We start from the raw sequence: 18549 nt of genomic DNA, 5'->3' as shown, positions 1-18549 counted from the left end.
GCCCTCACTGGTGCAGGCAGGTCTTTGCCCATAGTAGTGCCACAGGCCAGGCGGTGTGAAGAAAGCGCAGGGCTGCAGGCCAGCACTTAATGTAGCACAAATTGGGATGGGGAGGGGACGAGGTGTGTCTAACCTGATTTCCCAACTGGCCTCCCTGAGATATCAGGTAGGCCACCAGAAATTCTGTTTCCATAGAGATTCCATATTTTTCTAGAAGAGCAGCAAAACTTTGAGATTGGCCTGTCAGGTGCTGGAATAGCCCCTGCATTAAGAGAAGGCAGTAGTTAAGAGCACAGATTTTCACTGAGCGAGGTGGTTCATGCCTGTAATCCTAGCACTTTGGGAGGCTGAGGTGAGCGGATCACGAGGTCTGGAGCTCGAGACCAGCCTAGCCAACAAGTCTCTACTAAAAATAAAAAAATTAGCTGGGCGTGTGGTGTGCGCCTGTAGTCCCAGCTACTCAGGAGACTGAGGAAGGAGTATTGCTTGAACCCGGAGGCAGAGGATACAGTGAGCCAAGATCACGCCACTGTACTCCAGCCTGGGCGATAAGACAAGACTCTCTCTGGGAAAAAAAAAAAAGAGCACAGATTTTGAAATCAGATCTTTCTTGGCTCAAATTTTGACCCTTTGATAGCTGTGTGATTTAGGGCAAGTTATTTAATGTTTCTGGGCTTCAGCTTCCTAGTCTATAAAAAAGGATAAAAACACTCATTTTATAGGATGGAGAGCTAAGCCAAGTAAAAAGCTCAGCATGGTGTCTGACCATGTCAGATTCACAATGAAAATGGCCACTGTTGAGGCAAAGGAAAAAACTCCACTGTTGCCCTCTGAAGGTTTGCTGAAAATTCGACTCACAGAAGGCAGATAAAGTGGAGAAAGAACATATGAATTTATTTTATTAGCATTTACATGAACATGGGAGCCTTTAGGGTGAAGACCCAACCCTCCAGTGGGCTGTAGAGGCTTATGTATTCTATTTATTTTTTTCTCCCACTTGCTTCAGAGGAATATACCCTTCTTCTCAGGGGCCAGGGAGATGGGGGAAGTGTGGATGATTTTAGAGGGTAGCAAATGATGTTTAGGGGAATTTAACGGATTTGAAAAACATACTTGGCCTGGCAGAGCTTGCTGGGCCCACAGAATGGACAATGATTTGTGACAAAAGTCCATCTAGGTTTGTGGGCAGATGCTAGTCTTTTTTCCTATAATATTGATTCAGTTCATGAAAACTCAGGGAAGGAGCTAAAGGCAATTGTTTTCTTCTTTGGTTGGTGCAGACTTTAGGCAGGTAAGGGAGCTGCAGAGAACAGCTTCCTCCTATGCTTTGGGAGAGATGGGTCAGGATGGGGAGGTCAGAGAGATCTTGAGGCTCCTTTCTCAGTTCAACTTGTACAAATGGACATATTTTGAGGTACTGGTTTTTGAGCCCCAATACCACTCTTAAGTGTTTTCTTTGGGTACTAATTGTCCTAGTTTTTTTAAAAAAACAAAAAAGATCTGTTATAATTTGAAAACTGCAGATGATGAATACATTTTAGCTAGAAACTGAAAAATTGGATGTATTGAATAAGGCCTTCAACCTGTTTTATATTGTTTTTTTATTTATTTTTTGATCTTTTTTTTTTTTTTTAGAGACAGGGTCTTGCAATGTTGCCCAGGCTGGAGTACAGTAGCTATTCACAGGTGACATCCCATTAGTCATCAGCACAGGAGTTTTGACCTGCTCAGTTTCTGACCTGGACTGGTTTACTCCTCCTTAGGCAGCCTGGTGGCCCTCCGATTCTCTTAGTGTAGACACCTAATGGTCACAGTACACTACAGCCCAGAGCTTCTGGGCTCCAGCACTGTTCCCGCCTCAGCCTCTCCAGCAGCTGTGACTGCAGGCATGCCCCGCTGCACCCAGTTATATTCTTATTTTTAATGATCAAAATCATAGAACAAATGTTTACTCTCAAATCCTATTCAGTGATAGCCTTGTGTAGTACTTGCCATAGAGTTAAGTTGTCACAGTGTCTGGTTTTTAGCTCTCGTGCTCTTAGATGACATAAACACAGACAGTCATGGAAGGGCTGCCCAGCTCACACTACCACCTGTGAACCTCTCTACATAAGCTCTGCCAGGTTTACCCTCCTGCTCCGGACTGATTTCTCCATAGAGGTCCTTGCCTCCTGCTTTGCTGGAAAATCAGAAGCACGAGGCAGGAACTGCTCAACTTCCTACTACCGAATCTCAAGTCTCCTGAATCCAGCTTCCCACTTTGCCCTTCCCCTTGTCCAGGTGGAGCAGTCCCTCAAGGCCAGCCCCACCCCCCTTACCCTTTCACCTCTTCCTGCTTGCCTTCTCAGGACGCTTGCACTAACCATCACTCCAGAACACTCTGTATTTTCAACCTCACTTTTTCCTGGATTCCTCCAATTGACTTTGAACCATGTTCAAAATTCACTAAAGAAAGTGAAGATCCTTTTTTTCCACCATTATTAATTAGGAAGCAGGTCTGACAGCTATAAAGACCCCAAATAATCAAATCCACTTAAAAAGCTTCAACAAGATGAAAGTTACTTATTTCTAACAAAACAAGATGAAAGTTACTTATCTCTGACATAAGCTGGCAGAGCAGCACCTTAGTGGCAGGAACCTCAGCTTCTTAAGGGTCTCACCCCACCATTCCTAGGGGTGGCCTTCTCTGCACAGTTCACAATGACATGCACTGTTGCAAGTAGCATCAGGGAAAGAGGGAGGAGAAGATGGAGAGTCATACCCCACTTCCATGTGGGGTATGACTTTCACTCACCTCCCAACAGGCCAGAATTTAGCCACATGGCCATGCTTAGCTGCAAGGAAGGCTGGGGGTCAGAGCCATTATTATGGTACTCAGTTAATATTGTTTGGATATTTGTCTGTGCCCAAATCGCACGTTGAAATGTAATCCCCAGTGTTGGAGGTGGGGCCTGGTAGGAAGTGTTCAGATCATGGGGGCAGATCCCTCGTGAGTGACTTGCATCATCTCCTTGGTAATAAGTGAGCTCGCACTTTAGTTCACATGAGACCTTTTCCTTATAAATCAATGAACCAATTAAACCTCTCTCTTATTTTATTTTTAAGAAATCACCCAGTCTCAGGTATTTCTTTATAGCAATGCAAGAATGGCTTAATACACCAGTTAAACATAGAGGCTCTGTTACTGTAGCAGGAGGGAGAATGGGCACAGGGTACAGCAAGCAACATCTACCCCCACATGCCACTTCCCCTCCAAGGACAGCCCAATCTCTATTTTCTCCTCACCTGAACTTTTCACACAGGTTGTCCACACTCACTTTCTCTACTTCCTCTTGGTGTTTGTTTTCCACATAGATGAGAATTTGCAAAAGCGTTTTGAAGCAAGGGAGAATTCCTTTTGTCATGTCAGATGGGTAATGTGCTGATATGTAACAATGTTAGAGGGCTTGCATCTCACTCATAAGGGTGAAAACCCAATCCTTACATGTAACTGCAAAAGGATCAGAGAGAATATTACACAAGTTCAATCCTAGAAGGAGGGACTAGGGGTGGGGCGAGCTGCTTCAGAAGACCTGGAAGGCAAGGTCCAGGCCGCTAAGTCAAGCCATGGAAGGAGCTGTTGTTGTCCAGGAATGGGCTGAGTCAAGGAGCAAACCTGGAGACACAACCAGGAGGCAAACCATGCCGGGGGACGGAGATAATTGGGTCTTGTGTGAAACTGAAGGAAGGAGGAGAGGACACAAGTGGTGGGAAGACGGAGCCAATGAGGGTGGGGGAGGTGGATGGGAGGCAGTGAGGGTGCCTTTTAAATTCCTGATCTCATTCCTTGTGAATGTGGTGTTGGGGCACCTTTTCACGTGGTGCCAACTGTGTTTTCCCAGAATCGGGTAGCTCCTTAAAGTAGACATATACAGACAAAGACAAAATTCTTCTTTTTCTTCTTTTTTTGAGGTGGAGTCTCACTCTGTCACCTAGGCTGGAGTGCAGTGGCACGATCTCGGCTCACTGCAACCTCTGCCTCCCAGGTTCAAGCGATTCTCTTGTCTCAGTCTCCCCAGTAGTTGGGACTACAGGCATGCACCACCACACCCATCTAATTTTTTTGTATTTTTAGTAGAGCCCTTGTGTCTACTAAACTATATTTCTACTAGACCATGTTTAGTTTCACTATGTTGCCCAGGCTGGTCTCGAACTCTTGAGCTCAAGTGATCCATCCACCTTGGCCTCCCAAAGTGCTGGGATTACAGGCATGAGCCACCACACTCGGCCAACAAAATTCTTATGTGCATCAATTCTTCTCTGCTTAGATCTGTTCATACTTATGGTGTTTACTGCGTAGCCCATGCCTGGAACATTGCAGATGAAACTTATGAAATCTTTGAAAACATAGCCTTTGATATCAATGCAAAGCACATGTTAAGATAAGTCTGGATAATTTCTGAGTCACACTGCCAGGGATCAAATCCTGGCTTCTATACGAATTAGCTCTGTGGCTTTGGGCAAGTGACTTAGCCCCTCTGTTCCTAATTTATAAAGTGGGGATAATAAAAATACATTTAGTTCCAGTGAGGTTGTTGAAACTACAGAAAATCCAATTCAAATGGGCTTAACAGGAAAAGGGGAATTACAGGCTTATGTAACACAAAAGATCTCATGGTAGCACTCAAATGTGGTTTGATCATGGCTCCGGTTCAGTTCCTCTGAGATTTCCTTTGACTTTGATCATAGCAGTAAATTGGGTAGGAACACGGACTCCCCTTTGCACAGCCTGCCATCTAGGAAAGGATGCTCGCACCCAGAATTCCTAGTGGTGGTTCCAAGACTCACTGTAGCTGGACTGGAATGGTGACCACCCACAGAAGCTCACCGTGGGCAGGGTCAATGCACTGAACACAGGGCTGTACTCCACCCCTGGAGCCAGGTATGGAACTGCTTTCCCTGGAAACTGCTGGACTCCTCTCAGAAGTCAGAGGCTGCCGGGAAGAAGCAAGGAAAAATGTAAGCATGGGAAGCAAGCTAGAGAAATTGCTACTGACCACGGGTTCTTAGGCACCCGTGCAATAGCAATTGACACAAGGCCAAACAAGTTTCCCAGACAAGGCTTTATGGGGGCTTGTGATCCAACACAAGGAAACTAGCCCAGGAGCAAGAGTTCTTGGCTGGCCCCACGGAGGGGAGTGCATTTTGGTCGTGAGGAGGGTGACATATATAATTCATGAGGTAGGTGAGCCTCACTACCTGTGTGGGGTGGAGTGCAGTGTGTGCAGGCATGGTAAGAATAGTGCTAACACATAAATGTTCTGTTGCATGAGCAGAAAATAGCAGGTAAGCCCTCCCCTGGGCAGGGATTTTGGTATTACGATGAGACAAGGGACAAAGATCATTCTTCTGGTCTTGTGTGCATGCAGGTGGTAGGATTAACTCCCTTGAGTAAGATTTAGGGTGGATGCTGCTTTTCTTAGTTTCTTCAAGGTGGCAAGGTCAGCAGGGATGGCGCTAGACTGATTGTGGTACAAAGTCTGCTAATTGGCAGGCATGGAGTGGGGGTCCCATCCCGGTGAGGGCAGAGTCCTGTCCCTATGCTGTCTCACAATCTGCTATATCCATGCACGTTGTTTTGATCCAGGACTCTTCCCCCACCAGTTATGGGCTTTTGGTGTCCTGAGTTAACCTTAGAAAAGCAAACACAGAGCTAGATTGTCATGGGAAATCTTGACACACTCACAAAGGAGAAGACATTCTAGATCACAGCAACGCCATGTCTATACTCAAGTTCCAAGAACCACATTGTAACCCACATGTGTATCAGTTATGAAGCTCTGAAACTCTTTCTCCAGGGCCAGAGTATGACTTTTGTGGGTCCCCATTTTTGCCTTCATGGTCCCTTTCTTCTATAAAAAGCACTAAAAATTATATTTTGTTATTAAGTTGATATTGACTGAGTTCAAGACATACTATCCACAAATAGAGCACGTTGGCCTTTGAGAAAATAGCAGAAGCAGGACAGTCACCCTCACCTTCTCCTCCCTCTTCTCCCCTGAAGAGGGCCTTAAGAGAATGATCTGACCTTCCACCAAAGAAAACCTTCATTCCAGAAATGTGCTTCCTACACCCAAGGAAAGGAATGTCCTTTTCTCTGAAGACACAGGAACATAAAAAAGAATCTAATCAGGCCTTGCTAAGTACTTTCCAGTTTAATGTCATTAGATCATACTTTTTTATCCTCCAATCAGACTTCTGCATGGCTGTCTAGAAAATACACTTTTCCGGCCGGGCGCGGTGGCTCAAGCCTGTAATCCCAGCACTTTGGGAGGCTGAGGCGGGTGGATCATGAGGTCAAGAGATCAAGACCATCCTGGTCAACATGGTGAAACCCTGTCTCTACTAAAAAATACAAAAAATTAGCTGGGCATGGTGGCGCATGCCTGTAATCCCAGCTACTCAGGAGACTGAGGCAGGAGAACTGCCTGATCCCAGGAGGTGGAGGTTGCGGTGAGCCGAGATCGCGCCATTGCACTCCAGCCTGGGTAACAAGAGCGAAACTCCGTCTCAAAAAAAAAAAAGAAAATACACTTTTCCCAGTTTTGTTTTTGTTTGAGACAGAGTTTTGCTCTTGTTGCCTAGGCTGGAGTGCAATGCCTCACTGCAACCTCTGCCTCCCAGGTTTCTCCTGCCTCAGTCTCCCAAGTAGCTGGGATTACAGGCATGCATCACCATGCTCGGCTAATTTTGTATTTTTAGTAGAGATGGAGTTTCTTCATGTTGGCCAGGCTGGTCTTGAACTCCTGACCTCAAGTCATCTGCCCGCCTCAGCCTCCCCAAGTGCTGGGATTACCGGTGTGAGCCACCATGCCTGGCCTACCCTCCAAAGTAGCTGGGATCATAGGTGTGCACCAGTGCACCTGGACAATTTTTAAAATTTTTAGTAGAGATGAAGTCTGGCTGTGTTACCTGGTTAATCTTGAACTCCTGGGCTCAAGTGATCCTCCCACCTTGGCCCCCCAAAGTGCTGGGATTGCAGTCGTGAGCCACTGTACCCAGCCCACATAAAATGTATATTAAGTAAATCTGTGTGCTTTTCTCTTGTTAATTTGTCTTTTATTATAGGTACCTTAGCCATGAACCTTGTGATGGGTGAGAAATCTTTCTCCCCTACAGTATGTCTGTATTAACATTATATATTAAAACATTATCTTCTAGTTTAAACAAAGAAATCAAAGCATTTTCATTGGCCACTAAAAGTACCACGAGCTCTGGGCTCTGCACCGGCTATGCCTGATGGATAGGTCTGCCCTGCCTTTATTCTCAATGCATCACAGGAGAAAAAGTTTCGATGGGCACCTTGCCAAGAATTTCATCTTCTTTATAATGCCTGTGGCATTTTCTGACCAGTTTTCCTGGAGCTCAGTCTGCCATGTGGCTTATGAAAACTGCAAGTCGTATAATGCTTACCTGGCGGAATGGGAATCCAGATCTCCATCAGGCTACAGGCAGGATGGAGGCCTGCAGAGATGACCTGAAAATAAGCAGGTGGACTCCCAAAAGAGTGGAAAGGAAAATGTTCTGTGCAGCGTCCAGGCATTGAAGCTGTCCTGTCAGTGAAAGGGAAGAGGAAGAATCCCAAAATGATCCCAGCAGCCTGCACACCTTCCTTCCTTCTGTTAAGTTTCTATAATCTTGAGTAGGTTCATCCTTTTATAAAAAGCTTTTGGCCAGTCATGGTGGCTCACGTCTGTAATCCCAGAACTTTGGAAGGACAAGCCAGATGGATCCCTTGAGCCCAGGAGTTTGAGACCAGCCTGGGCAACAAAGTGAGACCCTCTTAGAAAAAAAAAGTTCAACCAGTCTGGGAAGTTAGGTTATGCTGTGGTAACAAATGATGCCAAAATCTCAGTGCTTAAAACCACAAAGATTGGCCAGGCACAATGGCTCATGCCTGTAATCCCAGCACTTTGGGAGGCCAAGGCGGGTGGATCAACTGAGGTCAGGAGTTCGAGACCAGCCTGGCCAACATGGCAAAACTTCGTCTCTACTAAAAATGCAAAAATTAGCCAGGCATAGTGGCAGGTGCCTGTAATCCCAGCTACTCAGGAGGCTGAGGCTGAGGCAGGAGAATTGTTTGAACCCAGGAGGTGGAGGTTGCAGTGAGCCGAGACTGCATCATTGCACTCCAGCCTGGGTGACAGAAGCAAAACTCTGCCTCAAAAAACAAAAACAAAAACAAAACAAAGATTTATTTGTATCCATTCTACATGTCCTTCTTGGGGTGGCTAGGGGCTGTCCTCCATGTCCTCCTCACTCAGGGACCCTAGTAGATGGAATGGGGCCATCTGGAACCAGACAGAGTAGTGGCAGGAAGAAGGAAACTGTGGCAAATTGCAAATTGGTTGGTGAGCTTGCCACCGGGAAGCGACCAGTGTCACTTCCACTCGCTTTTCCTTGGCCTCCAACACGGATTCAGAGGGCAGGGAAGTATGATTCCACCATGCGCCCAGAGAGGCAGAATGAGACTATGGGAGGGGGGCAGACTCAATGATTGCTACAGTAATTTTCATCTTTTCTTTATCCTTTCATTCTTACAAACTTGCACATGGTAACCAACAGCTCCATTCTAGGGTGAAGGAAACAGCCTGAGTCTCTGCTGCGGCTGGGACAGGAAATGCACCCACCTGCCAAGCTGCTGATGACACCTGGTGGCTGCCAGGAAGCCCCAGACTCCTGAGGGAGGAGCAGTGTCCCTATTCTCTCACCTCCAGGTGAGAGTTTCCAGCACTGGCTGAGCTCATACTGCTGGGCTGAGCAGGTATGGGGGCAGGGAGGATTTAGGAGTATAAAGGCGAAGCCTCCCTGGGAGGGAAGAGAAGGTTTCTCCAGAAACGTTCACAGGGCGTGGGATCTTTAGGTAGTACAAGGAATGCAGCCTGGCTGTTCGTTCCCAGCAGGTGACGTTTCATATTGTGATGTGTGGCAATCTAAATGACAAAACACTTAATGACATTGCATCATGTCCATTACATAAGCTATGTGAAGAAAGGCAGATACAAAAATTAGATGACAGGTGACAGTTTGAAAAGAATGGTGTGTGTGTGTGTGTGTGTGTGTGTGTGTGTATGTGTGTATGTGCACGCATGCATGCGTGTGCGTGTGTAGCAGGTATGAATTCGTCCACAAACTATATGAGCAAGACGTATTTGATTCCTTTATTTCCTTTTAATCAACTTAATCCTGCCTCTGAGCTCTCAGTCATCTGATGAAAATTTGTCCCGTTAGTTTTAGGGTTTCCCACTGCCCCAGTTGTGCTGGGGACCCTCGTCCATAGTTGCAAAACACTGCTGTTCTCCTGTGATTTTTTTTTCCTTTTTTTTCTGAGACGGAGTTTTTCTTTTATGCCCAGGCCGGCTGGAGTGCAGTGGCACAATCTCCACTCACTGCAACCTCGTCTCTGGGTTCAAGCGATTCTCCCACCTCAGCCTCTGAGTAGCTGGGATTACAGGTGCATGCCACCACACCCGGCTAATTTTTGTATTTGTAGTAGAGATAGGGTTTCACCATGTTGGCCAGGCTGGTCTTGAACTCCTGACCTCAGGCAATCTGCCCACCTCAGCCTCCCAAAGTGCTGGGATTACAGGTGTGAGTCACCATGCCTGGCTTTCCTGTGATTTTTCAATTCCACAGATACAGCCTTCTTCCACTCCACACAGTCCCTGGAAGTCCCCCATCTGGCTGGGGTACATAAATCAATCTTGGTGGCCGGGAGACTAGATTCCTCAGAGGCACCCTCTGCAGTGTCACCCCCAAGTCCTGCCACCCCACCCCCCATCCTCACCTTTCCTTTCTCCCTTCTTCCCTAACTCTCTCCATCTGACCCCTCAGGACACAAAACTCTTGAATGAGTTTAAGGTTTTCAAGAGGAAGAAGTACATCAGCCTTGCTGAAATATTCAAATAAGGGGATATCAGCAACATGGAAACCAGACACTGGAAAATTCCCCTGCTGGAACGCCTAGAAATGCTGAGCTTTCCAGAAATGAACAGGAACAGGAAAAGAGAAGCCAGCAGATACCAAGTCCAGAGCTAGGACTTTATCCTGCTTGAGGATGCAAGAAGCACTGGTGAATAATGACACAGGTAGGCCGAGGGTAACTCTTGAAAAAATGATTTATAAAACTAACTTAGGGGCCGGGCGTGGTGGCTCAAGCCTGTAATCCCAGCACTTTGGGAGGCCGAGGCGGGTGGATCACGAGGTCAAGAGATCGAGACCATCCTGGTCAACATGGTGAAACCCCGTCTCCACTAAAAATACAAAAAATTAGCTGGGCACGGTGGCGCGTGCCTTAATCCCAGCTACTCGGGAGGCTGAGGCAGGAGAATTGCCTGAACCCAGGAGGCGGAGGTTGCGGTGAGCCGAGATCCCGCCATTGCACTCCAGCCTGGGTAACAAGAGCGAAACTCCGTCTCAAAAAAAAAAAAAAAAAAAACTAACTTAGGATATACACAAATGAGACGGGACTAAAATGCTGGATAACAATATATAAGATGGGAGGATGATGACCTGGGTCAAGATTTTAATGCCGTTGAATCATTTAGGGGAAACTCGCTCTAGTACAGTGTGGGAGAGGGCCACGCAAAGGTCGTTAGGACTAGGAGGTGGGATGGAAAATAGAACTCACCTGCAACTTCATTCTTTATAAAGAATCACCATAGCATTATGAGATGCTTCCATATATATCTATTTATATGTGCAGATTTTTTTCTGACTCTCACTTCATGCGTTATTGTCCGTATTTGCCCTCCTTCTCCCTTTTCAGATGGAAATACAGCTTTATCTGACCTCCTTTCCCTGTGGAAGAGGGACAGTCAATGTTTATTATTATTATTATTATTTTGAGGCAGAGTCTTGCTCTATCACTCAGGCTGAAGTGCAGTGGTGAGATCTTGGCTCACTGCAACCTCCGCCTCCTGGGTTCAAGCAATTCTCCTGCTTCAGCTTCCTGAGTATCTGGGACTACTGGCACGTACCACCTTGCCTGGCTAATTTTTGTAATTTTTTTTTTTCAGTAGAGACAGGGTTTCACCATGTTTCCAGGCTGGTCTTGAACTCCTGGCCTCGAATGACCTGCTTGCCTCGGCCTCCCAAAGTGCTGTGATTACGGGCATGAGCCACTGCACACAGCCAACATTTATTATTTTAATAATTATCCTACATTTTGAACAGGCATATTTGATGTTATAAAATATAAAGTGAATTAACATCTTTATTCCTCTCCTAAATGATTCAGGTGCTATGGAGGATCTGCAACATGGCTACTGTAATGGAGAAAGAGGTCTGTGGGCCTAGAGTAAAATGTGGTACCGTAGGGAGAATGCTGTCCTTGAACCTGAAGCCTTCCTTCTGTCAGGAACAGCTCTGTGGCTCTGCAACGAGTCACTTTGCCTCTCTGGCAAGTTTCTTCATGTGTAAAACAGCCGTGTTGAATATATTATCTCTAATGACTCCAAAAATTTGTTACTCTATAGTCTTGCTTTAATCCACCATGGTGCTTTGGCTCTTGAATGACAACCCTGAGCCCCTACTCATGATGGACATTGCCCTATCCAGTATGGAGACCACTATGTGCATGTGGCTAAATTCAAATTAATTTAAGTGAACTAAAATTAAAATTTATTTCTCTGTTGCAGTAGCCATGTTTCAGGTGCTCCACAGCACCTGCAGCCAGTGGCGATGTATGACACAGTGCAGTTAGAGCACTTCTACCATCACAGAAAGTTCTACTGGGCAGCTGCTCTGCGGCCTCACCTCTCCAAGTGTGGGCCACAAACCAGTAGCACCACATTACCTAGGAGCCTTTAGAAATGTAGACTCTCAGGCTGGGCGTGGTGCCTCATGCCTGTAATCCCAGCACTTGGGGAGGCTGAGGGGGCAGATCACCTGAGGTGAGGAGTTTGAGACCAGCCTGGCCAACATGGTGAAACCCTGTCTCTACTAAAAATACAAAAATTAGCCAGGTGTGATGGCAGATGCCTGTAGTCCTAGCTAGTCAGAAGGCTGAGACAGGAGAATCGCTTGAACTTGGGAGGTGGAGGTTGCAGTGAGCCGAGACTGTGCCACTGCACTCCAGCCTGGGCAACAAGAGTGAAACTCTGTCTCCAAAAAAAAAAAAAAAAAAAGAAAACAAGAAAGAAATGTAGACTCTCGGGCCCTACCCCAGATCAGCCGAATCAGAATCTGAATTTTTAACAAGCTCCCCAGTCCTTCCTGCAGGTGTGGAGTTTGAGAAGCCCTGCTATAGGGAACATTCTCCACCGAGCAGGTGACTGGAAGGACAGAATGGTGGTTAGATGTGTGTCCTCAGTCGGATGCAGTGGTTCATGCCTGCAATCCCAGCACTTTGGGAGGCTGAGGCTGGAGGATCACTGAAGGCCAGGAGTTCAAGACCAGCCTGGGCAACATAGTGAGATCTCATCTTTACAAAAAATAAACAAAATTAGCTGGGCATGGTAATGTATGCCTGTGGTCCCAGCTACCTGGGAGGCTGAGGCAGGAGGATCGCCTGAGCCTGTGAGGTCAAGGATGCAGTGAGCTAAGATCGTGCCACTGCACTCCAGCCTGGGCAACAGAGTGAGACCGTGTCTCAAAAAAAAAAAAAAAAAACACATGTGTAGGCCATGTTCTGTGTGCGTGTAGCCTGGCTATCTCTTAGCTGTGGCACCTTAGGCAAATTCCTTAACCCTTTTGGGCCCAAGTTTCCTTATTTGGAAAACAGTATCCATCTCATGGGAAAATCTGAGGCCATAACAATACAAAACAATTATCACAGTGCCTCCATAACACACAGTAAGTGCTCTTTAAATGACAGTTTTGTTGTTTCGGGGTTCTGTGAGGTTTCAGGTTTCTGCCAACCCCAAGCCTTCCGCGCCAATGCAGACAACCGGCCAAGAGCGGCTCTTCCTCTTTCTGCCACAAGGTGGCGCTGTGTCACAACGTCCTTTCTTCTCCCGCAGACTTGGAGTTGGCTCCCCCTCAGGAAACCAGAATTTGAGATTTCCAGCGTGTCTGTTTCCGATTACTAAGCACGACCGGGCATCCCGGACACCAATCCAAGCATTCATCTGGCAGATAATAGGAAAACAGGCCTCAGCTTTGTATCCAGTTGGAATGCAAAAGTAAGGGTCAAACTAAGAGTTGAATAAGGACTGTGTGAAAGTGGTCAGGGAAGCCAGAGACTCCTGTTGGAGGGCTGGGGGCAGGGAAGTTTCGGATTTTCTAAGTCGGCTGTGCGATGATTTGTGTTCCTTGTTCCACATGTTCAAACTACAGCCCTTTGCTGGCCAAGCCTGTGTGTGTGTGTGTGTATGAGAGAGAAGGAGAGAGGATTTTTAATTTTTTGACACAGGGTATCTCTCTGTTGCCCAGGCTGCAGTGCAGTGGTGCAATCACAGCTCACTGCAGTCTCACCCTCCCTGGCTCAAGCAATCTCCCATCTTAGCCTCCTAACTGGGGCCACAGGCGTATGCCGCCATGGCAGCCTAATTTTTTATTTTTGGTAGAGATGGGAGTCTCCCTGTGTTGCCCAGGCTGGTCTTAAACTCCTGTGCTCAAGGAATCCTCCCACCTTAGTCTCCCAAAGTGTGAGGATTGCAGGTATGACCCACTGTGCCTGGCTGGGATTTTTTAAGGAGTCAGTTTCTAAAGTTTCTCAAACTTGGGCCTACATCAGTCACCTGGGGGGCTTGATTGCTGGGTCCTAGTCCCAGAATTTTTCAATTCACTGGGAGGTCTGGCCTGAATGATTTTCATTCCAAACAAGTTCCCAGGTGATGCTGAGGCTTCTGATCCAGGGACTGGCCCTCGCTACCCTAAACTAAAGAGCTCACCTGGACCAAATTAGATACTCCTAGTTCAAGAGAAGGACATCGCTCCAGAGGAAGTTCCTCCAACCCCCAACCCATGCTGACACCCTCAGCACTCTCAGGATCTCTTAATACCCCCTTGGGCCATGTCAGCCTGGAATTCCATGTGGACAGGAATGGTGGCGTCGGGGCCAGAAGCCAGGGTCATTCCCAAATTATAATTCCTCCTTCCCTCCAGGCTCTTAATTCATAGCTCTTGCTCTGTCCTGAGAAGGGTGATCAAGACCCTCAAAGTCCTGCTTAGTCCCACTTTTGGCACCAAACCTACAGAGACCACTCTGTTTTGCCTGATGCCACCAGTCCAAAGCAGGGTCACATTCCCCTAGCAACAGAAGGAAACAGCATGGGTCTGGATGATTCAGATGGGGGTGTTGGACATTTCACAGGGAGCGTGGACAACTCAGATGGGACCCCCACTGGTTGATACGGGCTGATTGGAACACTCATGACCAGAGTGAGTCCCAGGAACAAGGCTAGGTCCTCCTCTGAGTTCCTCGGTCACCAGGGCCTCTGCATGTGTAGCACCGAACACATACTGCCTGGCCATGAGTCATGAGCTTTTTGCCATTCTTCAGAAAGAGTATGTGGCCCACTTAGGTTGTGCCAGGCTCAGCACCAAGCTTGAATGGGAGCCCACATTCTCACAATGGGGGAAAACATGCAGATGTCGAAGCACATCTCACAGATATGTAGTGGGCATGTGTATGCAGCTACCAGGCTCTGGGCCTTCTTTGAGTTCCCCTAAAACCTAGTTTCCCAAGCAATGCAGTGAGGCCCACTGGTGGGCTGTGAGATGAGTAAGTGAGACCAGAAGCTTATGGGGTTTTTTGTTTCGTTTTGTATTTTTTGAGATGGAGTCTCCCTCCCATCACAGGCTGGAGTGGCATGATCTTGGTGCACCGCAACCTCCGCCTCCTGGGTTCAAGTGATTCTCCTTCCTCAGCCTCCCAGGTAGCTGGGATTACAGGCATGAGCCACCATGCCTGGCCTTTTTTGTTTTTTTTTTTTTTTTTTTTGTATTTTTAGTAGAGCTGGGGTTTTGCCATGTTGGCCTGGCTGGTCTTGAACTCTTGACCTCAGGTGATCCTGTCTTGGCCTCCCAAAGTGCTGAGATTACAGGGGTGAGCCACTGTGCCAGCCCACTGGGTGTTTTTATTGTCTGTGTTGCTATCACTTGGGTCTAGATTCCTGGCTCCATACAGGGGCCCCACCCTACATCACCAACTTCAGTTCTTTCCCTTTATTAGGAAAAAGATTCAGCTGTCTCTCAAATTCCACCCCGAAACTCTGGAACTGGGGAAAGCTTACATAGTTCATATTGTAAAGGTTGAGGAATACCAGTAAAGCCATTTTTTTAAAAAACGCTTTCTTAGTGAAGCTAGTACTGCAAAATGGTGCAATTACTTTGAAAACAGTTTTGCAGTTTCTTAAAATGATAAACGTACACCCACTGTATAACCCAGCCATTCCACTCCTAGGTGTTTACTGTATTTACCCCGAGATAATATATGCCCATAGAAAGACTTGTACATGAATGTTCATAGCAACTTTACTAGTAATGGCTAAAAACTGAAAACAACCCTAATGTCCACCAAGTGAATGGATAAACAAATGGAGGTGTTTCCATTCAGTGAAATACTCTCAGAAATTAGAAAGGAATGAGCTATTGATACATTCAATGATATGAATAATTGCAGAACCACCGCACTGAGTGAAAGAAGCAATAAAAGGAATACACACTGTATGATTTCATTCAGACAAAATTCTAGAAAATGGGCCACGTGTCGTGGTGTGCACCTGTGGTCCCAGCTACTTGAGAGGCTGAAGCAGGAGAATCACTTGAGCTCAGGAGGTCAAGGCTGTAGTGACCTATGATCATACCACTGCACTCCAGCCTGGGTGACAGAGTGAGACTCTGTGTCTGAAAAAATACAAAATAAAAATAAAGGAAAAAAAGTGTAAGGGCCCTTTTTAAAGACACAGCACAGCCTTGACCCTGTTCCCCAGAGCCGACTACTGTTAGCAGTTTACTGAGCAACCTCTCAGATTATTTCTTATGAATACACATGAATTTATGGAGATTTTATTTTCACAGAAACAGGTTTATACCATACATAGAGTTCTACAACTGCTTTTTTAAGAAATGATGCGAGGGCCTTGGAGGAACAAAGTTTACCTCCAATGCACACTTTAACATGATTATGCTATCCCCTCACCACAAGTCTTGGAAGAAATTAGAATAAGCCAAATCAGGTAGCCACTCTTAAGAAAAATGCACAGTGCCAGGCACAGTGGCTCGCACCTGTAATCCCAGCACTTTGGGAGGCTCAGATGGACAGATCACAAGTTCATGAGTTCGAGACCAGCCTGACCAACATGGTGAGACCCCCATCTCTACTAAAAATACAAAACTTAGCTGGGTGTGGTGGCGTGCACCTGTAATCTCAGCTACTCAGGAGTCTGAGGCAGGAGAATCACTTGAACCCAGAGGTGGAGGTTGCAGTGAGCTGAGATCGTACCACTGCACTCCAGCCTGGGCAACGGAGCAAGACTCCATCTCAAAAAAAAGAAAAGTGCACAGCTAGGTTGAGCATGGTGGCTCACACCTGTAATCCCAGCATTTTGGGAAGCCGAGGTAGGATGATCACTTGAGCCCAGGAGTTCAAGACCATCCTGGGCAACAGAGCAAGACTCCATCTCTCACTAACGAATTAAAATCACTAAAAATTTAAAAATTAGTTTTAATTTTTAAAATTAAAGTTACTACCACTAAAAATTAAATTTAAAAAAATTTTAATAAAATTAAAAAGTAAAAAACTACTAAAAATTACAAAATTAGCCAGGTGTGGTAGTGAGCACCTGTGGCCCCAGTTACTCAGAGGCTAAGGTGGGAAGGCCGCTGAGTCCAGGAGTTTGAGGCTGCACTGAGCCATGTTCATGCCACTGCACTCCAACCAACCCGGTGACACAAAAAGACCCTGGCTCAAAAAAAGAAAAAATGCATAGCTAAATACCCATCTCCTGTTTCATAAGAGTCACCCTAGGGATGCTAGTGGAGGTGCTGCTGAGAGGGAGACACAGATCTCCCCCTGGACTCAGAGGTGTGGGAATGTCTTTGGGCAAGCCATCAGCAGGGGCTGACTGGGGTCGGGGTGAGCAGAGTTGATGCCAGTTTTGCAAGGTGAGAAAGTAAGTTTTTATTAGCACAGTAGAATGTTTCAAGTCTGTTCTCTGGAAACCTAAGATGTACTTACTGTGCCTTCACATCACAAAGAGTGTAAGTCATGTTCTCGTTATCGTTGGGAGTTGGTGGTGTGGTGTGGACAGGGACCGGGCTCTGAAGTGTAGCAAAATGGAATCCCAGCTCTCACCCTTGACAGCTGGGTGACCTTGGGCAAGTCACATGACCTTTCCCATTGGCTTCCACTGGCTTGTGGAGGTTCACGCTGTAGCCGTATGTGCGGTGCCTGGTAATTCATAGCCACTCAGTGGCCCCTAGGAAGCTAATTTTACTGGTCTCCTATTATTATCACTTCCTACTGAGGTCATTAACCTCTGGTCTAAGAAAGATTAGATCCCGCTCTTGGGGGCTTCTTTGAGTGACTACTAAACAGGGTTTGCCAACAGCCTTCCCCTCCTGCAAAGGCAACTGGTGTCCTCTCTCAACTCTCTTTCCAGGTCAGCACCAGCAAATAGCTAAAACTTGCTGTGAAATCTTGGCCCGCAGGGCCCATATTGATTTTGTTCTTGCAGCCTTTCAAGTAGCCGCTCCCCTGTGATCTCCCTGCAATGCCCCTTAAAACCCCAGCAGCTTCCCTAAACAGCTACTGGGGATATGTGTGCTTCTAGAAAGAAACCCAGACATCTGGGCCACTGTCTTTATCTCGAAGCCCCAAGGTCTCAGAGCTCAGCCTGTTTACCAGGTCATTTAGTGGCTACCCAGATAACGGGTAAGGAGCATGGGTGGGAGGCTCAGGCCTCATCCCCTTCCTCTCAACCATCAGTTCACAGATATTGATCACATTCTGCTACGTGCAAGGGAACCACACACAATGCTCCCACGACCTCTGATGTCCCAGTGCTGCTTGTTGGCGAGGGTATTGGTAAACAAAGGAAAGGCAACCCTCGCAGGGTCCCTGCCTCCATTCTTGCCAAAATTTAATCCAGGTCAATTTTTCCAGCCTAGTGCACCCTTTAACTTTGTTGCTGAACTGTTTGCTAGTCCTGGTGGCTCAGTGAGGACTGGGAAGGCCGATGGCCCGGCTGAGACCCTGCAGCTCAGTTCCTGCCACGGACTCAGCACTAACCAGGTGTGTGGCCTTCAGACATCTCACTTACCTCTCGGTGCTGTTTTCACAAATCATTTTCTAAGTTTTGTGGAAATAAAACCACAGGCCAAAACGCCACACTAAACTAACAGAGAAACCTCTTCCGGAAGTTTCTGTAGCAGCCCACACACTAGTGATAATGGTGAGTGGATTCTCCTTGGCAAACCAGGTGCTTATGCATTAAGAGCTGTTTATGTCTAGAAAGGTTTTTGTTTTTTTGCTTTTTTGAGATAGGGTCTCCCTTTGTTGCCCAGGCACGATCTTAGTTCACTGCAACCTCCCCCTCCCAGGTTCAAGCGATTCTCCCACCT

At 46.7% G+C, this 18549-nt stretch overlaps 1 long non-coding RNA gene and 1 other non-coding gene across 22 annotated transcripts in view; both read right to left on the bottom strand.

Annotated features, from left to right (window-relative positions):
- LOC108588224 (uncharacterized) overlaps positions 1-18549 on the bottom strand; it is a 95810-nt gene that overhangs the window by 13968 nt on the left and 63293 nt on the right. For 6 of the 21 annotated variants that reach the window (XR_013526568.1, XR_013526558.1, XR_013526567.1 and 3 more), the window contains 5 exons: positions 10670-10839; positions 7453-7592; positions 6018-6136; positions 4868-4973; positions 3286-3490 (listed from right to left, as the gene is read on the bottom strand). This is a non-coding gene — a long non-coding RNA (uncharacterized LOC108588224). Of the gene's footprint in view, positions 1-1586; positions 2711-3285; positions 3491-4867; positions 4974-6017; positions 6137-7452; positions 7593-10669; positions 10840-12900; positions 13110-18549 lie in introns of those variants that run through there. The other 15 variants (XR_013526560.1, XR_013526561.1, XR_013526555.1 and 12 more) reach the window with 6 other exon arrangements.
- LOC118147636 (small nucleolar RNA U13) lies at positions 3404-3502 on the bottom strand. Its single transcript, XR_004734080.1, has one exon. It is a non-coding gene; the product is annotated as a small nucleolar RNA U13 (small nucleolar RNA).

This window comes from Callithrix jacchus, chromosome 14, assembly GCF_049354715.1.
Source record: "Callithrix jacchus isolate 240 chromosome 14, calJac240_pri, whole genome shotgun sequence".
In the NCBI taxonomy this organism is placed as follows: domain Eukaryota; kingdom Metazoa; phylum Chordata; class Mammalia; order Primates; family Cebidae; genus Callithrix; species Callithrix jacchus.
Note: the sequence above shows the minus strand (reverse complement) of the source record. Positions and strands in the feature narration are given on the sequence as shown.